Genomic DNA, 15,661 nt, shown 5'->3' on the forward strand with positions numbered 1-15,661 from the left:
TATTCTCTGTCTCTATAGACAATCTCTTTTAGTTTCTTCAGTACTTTGATCACTCCTTTCTTGAAATCATCTAGTAGACTATCAATGTCTATTTCATTTATTGTTCTTTCAGGGGATTTATCTTGTTCTTTTAATTGAGAGAGGTGGCTCTGCTTCTTCATCTTGCTTATATCTCTCTGGCACTATGGCTTATGGAGTATCAGTTATCTACTGTCGTCCTTTAGGAGTTTATTTATTTATATAAAGTGGATGCAGAAATAAAACTAAGCACAAAGAAATTAGTTTTAAAAGCAGTATAATCAATAACAGAAGAACATATTGAAACAAGATAACAATTGAGTTGGGATGAATTTTTAAAACATTAAAGGAAGAAAAATATTTGAGAACAGAGTATAATCATAACAGAAGAACAAAACAAAGATAAAAATGAAATTGGACAAATTGAAAGATAATAATATTAGTATTTTAAAAGAAAATTTTAAAAGGGATTAAAAATAGAAATATAAAAATTATTTAAGAAGTAACATTTAAAAAGTAAAAGAAAATGGAACAGAAAAAGAAGAGAGGATGTTCCCGTGGAGATTGTGTGCCCTTAATAATTTTATCAAGAGGTCTTTCTTAAATAAGTGTGGTTGCCAAGTCTTACTTCTGTGCCTTTTGTCTGTTATCCCTTTGGTTACGGATGTGGCCGTTAACCTGTTAACCAGAGCCTACCCTGACTATTGAATGGGGACTCCTATTTGTTTTGTGGTTGTCACAGCTCCTGCCCCTGCCTTGTTTCATGAACTCAGCTCATTGTTTCCAGAGACCCTCTGGTCACACCCTTGGTCTGTGCTGCTCCCAGTGCCTGTAGGTAGACATGTCACATCTCCTCCCAATGCTGCATCTTGGTGCTGCTCTCCTGCATGGTAGGTGGGCAGGGTGTGCCCCTTCCCAATGCCGTGTCCAGGTGCAGCAGTCCTGCACAGTAGTTGGGTTGGTTGCTCCCCTGTTCAGTGCTACTCCCCACTCCACATCTGTTCCACACTCTGTAGGTGGGCTTGAGGCAAATGGCCACACCAGCCCTAGTCCCTGCTCTTTGCCAGAACTCTGCTCCTTGTTCATTTGTCTTAGAGGTGCGAGTTCATAGACGCACCAGGACAGAACCTTCCTATATGTCTGGGGATGTAAACAAGTCTCAGTCCCACCTATGAGGCTGCAAAACTGCCAGGTACATATTCAGGTTTCAACCCTGCCTCTGCCTGGGTGGGTATGATGGCTGTGGCTGAGCCTCATCTCTCTTCTTCTGAGAAATCACCAGTTATGTTGCTGTGGGTCAGCAGAGACAAAGGACAAATCTCCCCTTCCCTCAGGCAAGCCAGCAGTGTTGCTTTGCTTTATTTTTTTTCTTATTTTATGGGGGGCCCAGGCTGTTCTGATCTGTATACAATCCAAGCAGTTGTCCACAGCACACTGTAGTCCCCCAGGGTTACCTCTGTACAGTCAACCAGAGTCTGCCTGGATCCAGCAGCCTGTCCCTTCCCATCCCTGATTCACTTCTAGGTTTGGGGGTTGTTGACACACTTTTTGCCCATATAACTTAATTCTGTCAGTCAAGGGCGGTTCTGTAAACATCTGAGCCTCAGAGGTTCCCTGTCCATCCTGCTGACCTCTCCGTTGGAAAGGGGGAGACCCAGTCAACCAGCACTATCCTTCCTTTGCTGCTCCCTCTTCAAAGGACCAACCCCAAGCCATTTTGCATTTTCTTCCTTCTTTTTTCCGTTTCTCCTACCAGATTGGTGGCACATTTCGTCTTTTGAAGATGGCAATGTTTTATCAAAGTTCAGCAGATGTTCTGAGTGGATGGGTGTGTCTGTGAATGTCAGTCTTGGTGTATTTATTGGAGAGGATAAAATACAAGTATCCTTCTACTCCACTATCTTGGCCTTTCTCCAAGAATATGCACTCTTAATAATTTTGTCATAAGGTTGTTTTTAATTATGGGTGGTTGCCAAGTCTTCCTTCCATGCCTTTTGCCTGTTATTCCCTTTGTTGGTGGTGTGGCTGGTGTTCTGGTGGCCTGAGTCTGCCCTGGCTATTGAGCAGGAGCTCCGTTTTTTCCTGTGGTTGTCACACTCCTGCCCATATCCTGCTGTGAAAACTCCACTTGCTGGTTCCAGAGGCCCTCCAGTCGTGCTCCTGGTCTGTGTCCCAGCATCAGTTTGTGGGTGGTCTGCACCCCCACCAGATGCCTGGTCCCAGCACCACACTTGTGCAAGGTAGTTGGCAGGTAGCTCCCCTGCCGCATTAGGTCCATGCTTCATAGGTGGACTCAGAGAAAACAGCTGCACTAGCCGTCACCCCTGCTCTGTTCCAGAACACTGCTTCTTGTCCATTTGTCTTAGAAAAGCAAATTCAGAGAGGCATCGGTGTGTAATGGTCCCCTCTGCTTGGGACTGTAAACAAATCTCAGTCCCACCTATGAGGTTGTGGAGCCCCTAGGTAGGGATTCGGCTTTTGACCCCTCCTTCACCTGGGAACCATTAACCAGAAAATATGGTGGCTATGGCTGAGCCTTGACTCTCTTCTCCCAAGAAGTCTCCAATAATGGCACTGTGGGTCTGTGGACACAAAGGCTACGGATCCCCTTCCCCCCAGGGCACAGCAGCAGTGTTGCTTTGCCTTTTTTTTTTTTTTTTTTGGATTTTATGGGGGACCCAGGCTGTTCTAATCTGTATACTCTCCCAGCCATGGCACACAGAACATTGCAGTCCCCCAAGGTTTCCTCTGTACAGTCAGCCCGAATCCTCTGCTCGACTCAGACAGCCTGTCCCATCCCACCTCTGCTGGTTCACGTCTAGGGCTGGGGATCATTGGGACTCTTTGTGCCCAATTAACTTAGTTCTGTCAGTCAAAGGCTATTCTGTACAGATCCGAGCCACAGATGTTCCCTCTCCATCTTGCTGAACTCGCCATTGGAGTTGGGTAGACCCAGTGTATTAATGCTATTACTCCTTTGCAGCTCCCTCCTCATTGGAATGGTCCTGAACTATTTTCCTTTTTCTTCTTTTCTCCTACCAGATTTGTGGAAAATTTTATCTTTTGAAGAAGGCAATATTCTGTCAAAGTTCAGCAGGTGTTCTGGGTGGTGGGTGTGTCTGTGGATGTCACTCTTGGTGAATTTGTGGGAGAGGGTGAGCTCTGAGCATCTTTTTTACTCCACCATCTTTCCTCCTCCTTCACTTTTTCTTTTGATTGGAACACTTAGTCCATTGACATTTATAGTAGTTATTTTATAGATGTGGTTTTATTGCCATTTTGAAATTTGTTTTCCAGTTGATTTGGTATTTCTTATTTGTTTCTTTCTTTTAATTTTTTTTTCATTTTTGTCATATGATAAATTTCTTTTCTATAAGCTTGGTTTCTTTTTGGGTTTTATGACTCTTTATATATTTCTGATTTATGGTTATCTTGTCTTTCAAGTATGGTAACCCCTTACTTCATCTGTTTGGTTTTAGTTGATAGTCATGTAGGCTCAAGTGCATCCTAAAAAGAAAGAAGACAAAAAGAAAGAAGAAAAAAAAAAAGGGAACAAAATCTATATTCTCTTGCTCTCCTCTTTCACCTTTTATGATTTTGCTATTCTCTCTTTCTTTCTTGCTTTCTTTATTGACTTACTGACTTATTTATATCTTCATGTTTTCCCTTGCAATTCACTGTATTTATTGCATTTCCAATTATGGTTTCCTAATTTCTATAGCTTCCTGTTTATGTTTTATTTAGATTAGAACTTTCAATTTTTTTTTTAGCATAAATTTAGTACTGCTGAATTCTTTTAGTTTTGCTTGTCTGTGAAATTCTTTCTCTCTCTTTCTGTTCTAAAGGAGAGTCTTTCTAGATAGAATATCCTAGTTTGCAGCCTTTTCTCATTCAGGACTTTGAATATATCTTGCCACTCCCTTCTGGCCAGAAGTTTTTATGTAGAGAAATCTGCTGAATGCTTATGGGGCTCCCTTGTAACTAACATTTTGTTTTTCTCTCACTGCCTTTAGAATATTTTCTTTATCTTTAACTTTAACCATTTCAATTATAATATATCTTGGTGTAGGTCTGTTTGGTTTCTTCTTGTTTGGGACCCTCTGTGCCTCCTGTACTTGGATAATTCTTTCCTTCTTAAGGTTTGGAAAGTTTTCAGTCATGATTTCTTTAACTATATTTTCAATCCCCTTTTCTCTTTCTTCTCCTTCTGGGACCCACTATTATGCATAGGCTGGCGCACTTTATATTATCTTGCTTTAATTGGTTTTTATTGGCTTTTATGTCTGCTGTATTGGGTTATTTCTTTTATCTTGTCTCCTAAGTCATTTATTCATTCCTCTGCATTATCTAGTCTGTTTTTGATTGCCTGTAGTTGAATTTTCTATTTTTAACTAGCTCTTCTTTATAGTTTAAATTTTCTTTTCAAAGTTTTCTGTCTCTATTGATAGTCTCTTTTAGTTCTTTCAGTGTGTTGATCATTCCCTTTTTGAAGTCTAGTAGACTATCAGTCTATTTTACTGTTTGTTCTTTCAGGGGATTTCTCTTGTTCTTTTAATTGAAAGTGGTTCCTCGGCTTCTTTATTTACTCATATTTCTCTGGCTCTATGTATTTCTTCTAGACCCGTTTCTGAGCTGTGGTGTGTAGTAGGCAGGGTGGGAGCACTTCAGTTGTGAAGAAAAATAAGCAGGAGATTTCCACTGGGGAGTTCCCTCTGTGGTGTTGTCTGTCACTTGTTATGCAGACTTACAAAGTACTATTTGTTGATGTTGGCTTTATCCCTGCTTTAGCTATGGGAATGTCAGCCACCTACTCTGGTGCCCCTCAGGTTCTGAGCCCCAGGAAACATCAGTGCAGATCCAGCAGTGTCAGTCACTTGGACCTGCCTTAGCAAGTGTGTAGTCACACACATGAATTTGTGGTCCACTACAGGTTCAGCTCAAACCCCAATCCTGCATCCACATATGGAACCATACACCACCCTGTTGTAAATACCCTCACTGGCCACCCTTCTTGAGTCAGAACTGCACTCACTGCCTGTAAGTCCCAGAGGTGTGGATCCACAAAGTGACCAGAGAGAGCAAATCCACCCTCTCTGCCTGGGGCTGTAAACAAATCTCAGTCCCGCCTGTGAAGTTGCAATGGCACAGGATATAGATTCAACATTCAGCTCTGCCTTTGTGCAGCAGTGTTGGCTATGACCAAGCCCCATTTCTCTTCTCATGAGAACACACCAACAATGGAGCCAAGTGGAGAAAGTGACTTTGGCACAGCCATGCATCATTCCTCCCCCATTATACCAACATTGGTGCTTTTTTATGAGAGTTTCAGTCTGTTCTGTTCCACACACACACACACACACACAGCCAGAGCTCACACTGCCCTTTAGTTTCCTGATGCTGCCTCTCTGCAGTGTGACCCAGCCCTCTGCCTGGGCTCTTCACTGAATCCAGTAGCCAGTCCTGGCTCATCCCTGCTAGTTCATGTCTAGGGCTGGTCATCACAGGGACCCTCTGTGTCAGTATTCCCCAGTTCTGCCTGCCATGCAGTTGCCACTGTGTCCTCCCTACCTTGGAAGCTCTGCTTCTTTCCTAGCTGATCTCCCAGCTAGAGAGGTTGTGTCCCAGTGTGAGGGTGCCTTTCTTCCCATGCTACTTTTTCCCTGCAGGATCAGTCCTGCACTGAATTTGTCTTTCTTCTTTTTATTCCTTACCATATCTTGTGAGAATCTTCCTGTATTTCAAAATGAGAGACACTGTGCCAGAGTTCAGGAGGTTTCTGTGCAATTCAATGTTTTTGTAGATGTAATTCTTTGTGTATTTGTGGGAGAGGTCAAGCTGTGTGTCTGTCTACTCTGTCACTTTGACTCCTTCAAATTTTAAAATAGGGCTAGGTCTTTCTTAATTACTCTCAACAAGCTGTTGTAGTTTCCAGCGTACATGTCTTGTAATTTTTCCTTGCCTCTATTGGATGCTGATTCAGAACATACACAACCTTCTAGAGAAACCTGTCCCACCCTGCAATTTGCTGCCAACTAGCTGGCCTGTGTCTGAGTCACCAAAAGGTTTTGTTCTTTATCTGATTCTTAATTCTTTAGAATTTATCATTTTACTCTCATAAATGCTGATTGTACTTGTAACAAATACTTTAAAATAAAAATAATAAACTTTATGCTGTGGATTCAATATGAATGAATCTCAAGTAACATATGCTTTAAATACCTTAGAATTAGTAAAGCAATATAGATACATTATGAACACTTGAAATGTTGCCTAAAGGAAAAGTGCAGAGATTTGCAAATCCCACCCCCAGAAGTGACCGTCATGAATGGCTTGGTGAACATCTCTCAGTCTCTATCTCTCTTATTCTCTCTGCCTCTGTCTCTCACACACCACAAGATTCATTTACATCTATGATGATTTGACACATATGTGGTCATAGATGGCAACTGGGATGTAGATGATGGATTAACAAGCATCCAAACTGAGGGCTTCCTTGACATCAGGTAAAGACCTAGCAGTCATTTTTCCAGCTGCACAACAATCATTCCTCCATGTGAACCAGAACTGATGAATCCCACCCCCTCTCCATGAACATTAGTGTTGCTTCCAATCTCCTACTAGTTAAACCAGAACTGTGATGAACATCCTTGAAAAGACATCTTTGAAAAATTGTGCAAGAATTTTAGTATGATCAACAATAAGCATCAGCACTACTCGGAAAGGGGTGAACTTGTGGAACTGTAATTTATCCTGCATACTGTTCTCCCAGAGAGGAGTGTCTGCTCACTCTTCCCTCCAGGGGATCTACTGTGGCCTCTGCCTCCTCATGTTGTCACTAGAGCTGGTTGTCACCAGGCTAAAGTCCTGCCAGTGTGATGGTGACCAATGCTGTCTCCAAAGTGTGTACATCTGTGTGCATCCTCACTTGAGAGGTCAAGCACCTCTAATATACACTGGCCACCTGCATTTCCTCTTGTTGGAATTGCATGTGTTTGTTCTGTTTCTGTTTAGAACACAGTGTTTCAAGAAGTTTTTGGACCACAGGGATGTGAAACCTTTCTCTGACTTTAGGTTATGAAAAATGATTTTTCCAGGTTGTGGTTTGACTTTCATGGCTTTTGAATATTATTATTTTTTATTTTTTAGGTTATGTTTTGCCACAGGAAGAGCTAAGCATCTCCCTTCTGGCTCTGGTATCACACATAGAATAGCAGTGCCTATCTCGAGATTATGCACATAGTTACTAAAAATTTTCATTTTGTACATCTCATGTTTAATCCACCTGGGTTTCCCTTTCGAATAACCAAAATACTACTTCAAGTTAAAAAAAAAAAACACCAGTCCCTTGTTAAAATATGAGAGCGGACACAAACAGCCACCTTTTGTATGATTTCATTGATAGGGAACATCCAGGGTAGGGAAAGACACACAGAGAGAAAGAGGATTAGGGCTTGTCAGGGGCTAGGGGAGGGAGAAAAGAGAATGTGTGCTTTGGATACAGGGTTTTATTATGAGGAAAGAAACAGTCTGAAACTAGACAGTGATGATGGTTACACAGCATTGTGAATGCACTTAATACTCCTGAATTGCACAATTTAAAATGGAAAAACATCTAAATTTTATTATTGTAAACTTAAAACATAAAAATAGGTGATACTCTAAATGACATGAAAGAAAACAAGGAAATTACAGAAAAAAAAAAAACAAAAATTATTCCAGGAGAAGGGAAGTAAAGTTCGGGTCTGGGAGTGGGTTGATTCTGAGAATTAGATGACAGTGTTGGTGTTTGCAGAGGCATCTCAGCCCGTAGTGGTGGTGATGCCTGAATTGGCTCTGGGTCTCATAGAAGTGTGTGTGTAGGTGCAGGAGGAGCTACAAGATCAGGCTCAGGGTCTCCCTGCAGGACTGGTAATGTAACCTGGCTCTAGGTCTCCTGTAGGGCTAGTCTTACAGTCTCCCTGCAGAGCTGGTGGGATGTGAAATGGTTCTGTGTTTTTTGCAGGTGCAGGTTCGGGTTCCCCTGCAGGGTTGGTAGAATGGGACCCAGTCCTGTGTCTCCTGCAGGATCCAGCTCAGGATCTCATGCAATACCAGGCTCAGGGTCTCCTTGTAAGGCTTGTGGAATGAGACCCCATCCTTTTTCTCCTGCAGCAGCAGATTCATGGTGTCCCTGCAAGGTTTTGCAATTTCACCCTACTCTGTATCACCTGCAGGAGCAGGCTCAGACTGTCCCTGCTGGGTTGTTGGAATATGACCCATCTCTGATTCTCTTGCAGAAGCAGGCTCAGGGTCCCTCTACAGGGCTAGTCAATTTTGTTCCAGTCCTAGGTCCCTTGCAGGTGCAGGATTGGGGTCTTCTTTCAGGGCTGGTGAAATGTGACTCAGCTGTTGGTCTCCTGCAGAAACAGGCAGAGTTTCTCCCTGCAAGCCTTGTGGAATGAGACCCAGTGCTGGGTCTCCTACAGGAGCATGCTCGGGGTCTCTAGGCAGGGCTAGTGGAATTGGACCTGGCTAATGGTCTCCCTGCAGTGCTGTTGGAATTGGTCCAATTCTTGGGTGTCTTGAAGGTGCAGGCTCTAAGTCTCCCTGCATTGCTGGTGAAATATGACCCAGTTGTGGTTCTCCTGAAGGAACAGTCTCAGGGTTTCCCTGCAGGGCTGGTGGATGGGACATAGTCCTGGGTCTCCTGGAGGAGCAGGCTCTGGGTCATTCTAGAGCTGTTGCAATATGACCAATCTCAGGTTCTCCTGTAGGAGTAGGCTCGGGGCCTTCCTGCAGGGCTAGTGGAATTGGACACGGCTCATGGTCTCCGTGCAGTGCCATTGGAATTGGTCCAAATCTTGAATCTTTTGAAGGTGTAGGTTCTAAATTTCCCTGCATTGCTCATGGAATGTGACCTGGCTCTGGTTCTTCTGCAGGAGCAGGCTGATAAATTACCTGTAGGGCTGGTGGAATGTGACATGGCTCTTAGTCTCCTGCCAGAGCTGATTCAGGGTCTTTCCACAGGGCTGGTAGAATTGGTCCCAGGCCTGGGTCTCCTGCATGTGAAGGCTCAGGTATCCCTGCAGGGCTTGTGGAATGTGACTAGGTTTCTGTTTCCTGCAGGGGCAGGTTCAGAGTCTCCTTGCAGTGTTGCTGGAATGGCACATGGCTCTGAGTTTCCTGTAACAGCAGTCTTATGTTCTTCCTACAGGGCTAGTGGAATATGACTCAGACCTTGGTCACTTGCAGGAGCAGGCTAGTTTTCTCCCTGCTGGGATGGTGGAATCAGACCCTGTCCTGGGTCTTCTGCAGAAGCAGGCTCCAGGTCTTCCTGCAGGGCTGTTGGAACATGACCCCATCACTGGTTCTGCTTCAGAAGTAGGCACAGGGTCTCCTTGCAAGGATAGTGTAATTGGACCCAGCTCAGGGGTCACTACAGGGCTGATGGAATGTGACCTGGCTCTGTGGTTCCTGCAAGTGTAGGTTCTGTGTCTCCCTTCAGGGTTGGTTTAATGGGACCCATTCCTGGGTCTCCTGTAGAAGTAGGCTCAGAGTCTCCCTGCAGGGCTGGTGGAATGTGACCCATCTCTGGGTCACCTGCCAGAACAGATTTGGACACTACCTTCAGGCTGGAGGAATTGGGCCTGTTCTTGCATTTCCTGCAGGAACAGGCCTTGGGTCTTCCTGGAAGAATACTGTAATATGACCCATCTCTGGTTCTCTTGCAGGAGAGGCTCATGGTCTCCCTAGAAGGTTAGCAGAATTTGTCCCATTCCTTGGTCCAAGGCTCAGGGTATCCCTGCAAGGTTGGTGGAATGGGACCTAGTCCTGTGTCTCCTGCAGCAGCAGGTTCTGTTCTCTTTGCAGGGCTGGTGGAATGTGACTCCACTCTGTAGTATTTTTTGCAGATGCAGGCTTAGGGACCTCACCAGAACTGATGGCTCTTAGTCTCCTATGGGAGCAGGTGAGGGATTCCCTGCAGAGCTGGTGGAATTCATCCCAGTCCTCAGTCTCTTGCAATTGCAGACTCAGTGTCTCCCTGCAGGGTTTGTGGAATATGACTTGGCTGTGGGTATCCTGCAGGAGCAAGCTCAGTGTTTCCGTGCAGGGTTGGTGGAATGAGATCTAGTTCTGGCTCTCCTACAAGAGGAATCTGGGATTCTCCCTGGAAAGGCTGATGGAATTGGACTGGGATGTCTGTCTCCTGCAGGAGCAAGCCTAGGGATTACCTGCAGAGCTGGTAGAATGTCACACAACTCTTGTTCTTCTGCAGGAGCTGGCTCATGTTCTCTTTGAAGGGCTTGGTCTCCCCCAGGAGCAGGTTTGTAGTCTCACTACAGGGCTGGTGTTATGTGACCCACTCTGTTTTCTGCAGATGCAGTCTCCGTGTTTGACTGCAGGTTTGGTGGAATGGGACGAAGTCCTGGGTTTCCTGGAGTAGCAGGCTTACAGTCTCCCTTCTGGGATATTGGAATGTGACCCAGTCATGTGTTTCCTGCTGAAGTGGCCTCAGGATATCCCTGCAGGGCTGTTGGAATTGTACCTCGCTCTGTATCACCTGCAGGATCAGGTTTGTGCTCTCCCAGCAAGGCTGGTGGATTTGGACCTATTCCTGGGTCTCCTGCAGGAGCAGGTTTTCAGTCTTCCTGCAGGGCTTCTGGAATATGACATATCTCTAATTTTCCTGCAGGATCAGGCTTGTGGGTCACCCAGCAAGGCTAGTGGAATTGGACCCACTTCAAGGTCTTAGTGCAGAGTTGATGGAATGGGACCCAGTCCTGGGTCTCCTGCAGGAATTGGCTCAGAGTCTCCCTGCAGGACTGGTGAAATTGGACCCATTCCTGAGTCTCCTGCAGGAGGAGGCCCTGCATCTTCCTGGAGGGATTGTGGAATATGACAGAGATCTGGTTCTCCTGCAGGAATAGGCTCAAGGTCTCCCTACAAGGCTAGTGGAATTGGACACATTCCTGGGTCCATTGCAAGTGAAGGCTTGGGGTTCTTCCTACACAGCTGGTGGAATGTGATTTGGCTCTGAGTCTCCTGCAGGAGTAGGCTCAGGGCCTCCTTGAAAGATTGGTGAAATGGGACACAGTGCTGTGTCTCCTGCAGTAGCAGGCTCAGGTTCTCCCTACAGTGTTGGTAAAATTGGACCTGGCTCCAATTCAACTGCAGTAGCAGACTGAAGGTATACCTGCATGGCTGGTTTAGTGTGAAGGAACAGCAAGTCTTAATACATTGGCCCACTCCTGGTAAAAGTATAAACAGGGCTTGGTGCATGGTCTCTTGTATTGTCTGAAAAAGCCCCTTGAGATGTGTTGATTATGATGACCTCTTCCAAGAACTTGAACACTTATAGAATCTCTGCCAACTCATCTTGTTTAGACTGAAGGAATCTGCCTTTCATCAGTTCTTGGAATAGAGATCAACACAAAATGAAAGAGGGAAGAAAAAATTACCAATCTATCTATTAAGAAATCAGCTGAAGACATTAGAAAGTTCTCTTGCAATGCACTTGTTTCTATTTTGGTGCATTTAGAATCATTTCTTTATTATCAACTTTGGCCATTTAAATTAGAATATATATTGTTGTAGGCCTACTGGGGTTCATTATGCTTGGACCCTCTGTGCTTCCTGTGTTGAGATAGTTGGTTCTATCTTTGGTTTAAGAAAATTTCAGTCTGATTTCTTCAAATATCTTTTCAAACCATTTGCCTTTCTTCTTTTCCATGTGGGTTCCCTATGAGTCATAGACTGGTATGTTTTCACTTATCCCAGGTTTCAGTTGCATTGCTTGCATTGGTTTTCACTTGCTTTTCTATGTCGTGTTCTGACTGAGTGATTGTGGTTATCCTGCTTTCGAAGTCACTTATTTGTTCCTCTGCATTATCTAGTCCGATTTGGACTGTCTTTAGCTTAGCTATTCTCACCGTTGAGTTTTCTGATTCTATTTGGCTCATCTAAAGTGTTTCTCTTTCCATTTATACTAGCCTGCATTTGTATTCATAGACTCAAGATTTCCTTCAGTGTTTTTATGTCCTCCCTTTTCAAGTCATGTTCTAGTAAATTTTGGTGGTCTAATACATTGCATGTTCTTTCAGGAGACTCCTGTCTTTTGAAAATTTGGAATGGTTCTTTTAATTTTATTATATCTCTCTATCGCTATGGGTTAAGGATTATCAGTTATCTATTATAGACTTGAACAGCTTTTGTAAGTGAAATCATTTCTGTGCACATTTAGTATTAATGCTGTGAGGATTGTTTTTGGTATGTAATGATGCCATGCATTCCTTCTGTGTCTGTTGCCTGTTATATCTATGATTGCTAGTGTGGTTTTTGTTGTGGTGAATACAACCTATTCTAGTAAAGTTAGCAGAGTGTCATTTTGGTTAAATGCTTATCATAGCTCTGACAGTGCTGGGACTAGTAATTTTTGCTGGAATACAGGCTTCCAAATGGTTTCTGGGCTGCCGGCTGGATATGTGGATAGGGAATGGTTCCAATACACTCTCATGAAAGTGCATTCGTCCTTACTATTGCCACGGAAAAGTCAAAATTTTATAATGGGTTCCCTCAGGTTCTCTGCAAACAAAAACAAAAGTGGAAACAAATCTAATGATGTCACACATTAGAACCTGTTGAAACATGCAGTGCCACAGTTGGGTCCTTAGTGTAGTACTGGGTCAGCACCACAACTATTGTTGCATTAGCATGTGGTAGTCAAGTCTGATGGAAAGGCTTCAAATTCACATATTGTTCAGCAGATCTCTGCTCCAAGAACTCTTGCAATAAGGCATTGGAACTCAAAGGCAAGCATGGGGCATTTCAAAAACCTCTGCTTTGGACAATAAGAAATTTCAATCCTGCCTATGAAAGTTGCAGATCCTTGGGCTATAGAATCTGATTTCAACAATAAATTTCCCTGGATTCTAGAAACTAGATGAAGATGGCTCTGAATGAGACCCATTTCTCCTTTATGGAGAAAATGAGCAATTATACCGTGGATGTGGAAAGACTGTGACTAAGGCCCTGGGTTACTAAGCTAATCCACAACACATATGCCAGCAGATTTAATATTAAGAGAGGACCGAGGCAGATCTGTTCTCTAGATAGTACCAACCACAGCCCAAAACAATCTGCAAACCCCTGGGAATAAATTTGTGACATCAGACACAGCCCTAACACACAGATTCCACAGGCACTCCTAGCTCAAAATTAACAGGTGGAGTATTGGTCTGGGAATGAATTGCAGAGAAATTTTGTGATTATTGCTTTCAGATATGTCAACCAAACGTCCACTATGCACTCTTTTAACCCTCAGCACATTGTCTTCCATCTCAAATGACCTGTCCACTTTAGAGTGTGCATTCCAGTAAAACACAGTTTCCCATTTACTGCTCCCTCACCAAAGGTCAGGTCCTGCACTGATTTCCATTCTCTAATTTGCCTTCTACTCTTTCCAGGTTATGTGAGAATTTTCTGACTTTTGAAGTAAGAGATGTTTGGGCATTTTTCAGCAGGGTTCCTGAGCCAAGGGCTGGGAGAGTGTATGTTTATCTTGCTGTATACATGGGAGAGTGTGAGCGAAGTTTGCACTGGTTCTCTGCCAGTTTGGCATGGATAAATTAACACAATTTAGTCATAACTCACAGACACTTGATTCTTGTTTAGCTATTTTTCTGTATATCAGTTGTGGGAGGATGTGTCCGAAAACTCCAGGTCTGACAATGTGTTCATACCTCATTGCAGACTTTCAAATAATAAACAGAATTAAATTACATACATGGGAAATGTATCAAAATAAATACAGTTTTAGAAACATACTATATCTAACTATAAGACAGAGTTGCCAAACTTAGGTACCAGCTTGAAATATCCAAATAAGAAAAATGCACAGAAAATATAAATTAGCAGCCAAAAGTCATGAAGGAGGCAGGTCAACAGTTTTTTCTTGGTGCCTCCAGCACTAACAGAAACAATGAAATAATTCTTAGAACCATTAACAACCACAACCCTAGGTTTCCATTGTGCATGTGGTGCCCTTTCCTAATAATGACACATACTGGTCAATGTTGGCCATTCAAGGGGAAAAATTATTAATTAGGAAACCACAAAGAAACCCAAACAATGTATTTTTACATAGGCTTGGTTTCAATAGCACTTAGAGATATTATAGATATGAGAACACTGCCGCAGCTTTGCTTGGCTATTGACAATCATGTGCTCTTCTATCAAAGATGAGAATGTTTAATCGACTAATTATGTTGAGAAAAGCAATTTAACCCAAAAAATACAGCAATCACATTATATCCTGCTCCTGGGACTTGACAAAAGGGAAAAGACGGTCCACAAAAGAAGTGTCACTACATATCTATCCCAACAATTACACTTCATTTCAATAACTGAATTATAATAGTTACAAATACTGTTTTGAAAAAATGAGGATAAATAAATATCCAAATTCAGGCAAAAAATGCACTCACTTACAAAACTCCCTTCACACCAAAGTAGACATAAGCCCAGCATTTGCTGAATCTAGGGGAAGATCATCATTTCAAGGTGTGAGCAAAGAATTCAATACCAATCTGTTTTAGTCGAGAGTAGTTGACAATGGAGGAGTTCACTGTTGTGCACAGAATGTGAAGGAGGAGGAACTCTGATACAAGGAGGGGCTTGCTCAGCTCCTACTGGCTTCATTGCAACTCAAGTGCTGATTCTTTGATATGGATACATGAGGGGAGGGGAGGGAAGAGCAAGTGCTTGGTACCAAGGGCCAACCCTGGGAAAAGGCTTACCTGTGCTTCGTGCTTGGTCGTCTGAGTGGTTTATAAATGCCCCTTGGGACGTGTGGATTCTCACGACCTCTTCCAAGAACATGAGCGCTTTTATCATCTCTGCCATCTCTTCTCTTTTAGACGTCAGTAATCTTGGACCCGTTCTTGGAGCAGAGAATTGAGTACCTTCCTAAAGTGCACATTGACACTCCATATGTTTCTGCCAGTATCAGCGAGGTTCAATATGTCTCATGAATGTCTTTTGAGCCTGGTATTCTCAACAGAAGTCTCCATGCCAGTATTCTCCATTGTAGCAGAACAACTCTCATCAATGTGTTCGCATCTCACCTCAATTTGTGCAGCCAGCTTTTCTGCCAACTTCCTTCATGTCTCCTATAAAGTCAAATTCTAAAGGACAGGGCAAGTCTGAAAGTACCTCGGAGCCTCACCTGTAAGCTGATGACAGGCAGATCTTCCACTATCTGCCCTTTCAGATTCTGGAAACTGACCCGTGAACTCAGGCCATTGCGCAGCACGAGTATCTCGAACTTACACAGATTCCAGAAAAAGAGACTTAAGCCAAGCTCCATAGAGGGCGGTACCGCCTCCATGACACTGATCCACCCACAGAATTCTGCCCAGTTACCTTGGATCCACCAGCCACAACAATTCTGGCAGAACACACCAAGATTCCACCTGGAATCCAACTGGTAACTGCCATCCCCAATGGTTGCTGCATCTTGTCAGTGTTGGGGGAGGGGCTGCATCAGACGAGAGGTTCCAAAGGTAAATGTGATTCTCTCCATTAGCGTCCCATGATCAGTTTTTTCTTCCCTCTATCCTTTTGTACAGATCTGTATACACAGTACAAACGGAGGGAATTCTGTCCA

The 15,661-nt window shown here is 43.5% G+C and overlaps 1 long non-coding RNA gene across 2 annotated transcripts in view; it reads left to right on the forward strand.

Moving 5' to 3' along the window:
• Positions 1-14,962, forward strand: part of LOC135320626 (uncharacterized) — a 46,704-nt gene extending 31,742 nt beyond the window's left edge. For both annotated transcript variants that reach the window (XR_010379868.1, XR_010379869.1), the window contains one exon: positions 14,913-14,962. This is a non-coding gene — a long non-coding RNA (uncharacterized LOC135320626). The remainder of the gene's footprint in view (positions 1-14,912) is intronic.
• The last annotated feature ends 699 nt before the right edge of the window (positions 14,963-15,661 follow it).

The sequence above is a fragment of the Camelus dromedarius genome, unplaced genomic scaffold, assembly GCF_036321535.1.
Source record: "Camelus dromedarius isolate mCamDro1 unplaced genomic scaffold, mCamDro1.pat HAP1_SCAFFOLD_28, whole genome shotgun sequence".
In the NCBI taxonomy this organism is placed as follows: Eukaryota; Metazoa; Chordata; class Mammalia; order Artiodactyla; family Camelidae; genus Camelus; species Camelus dromedarius.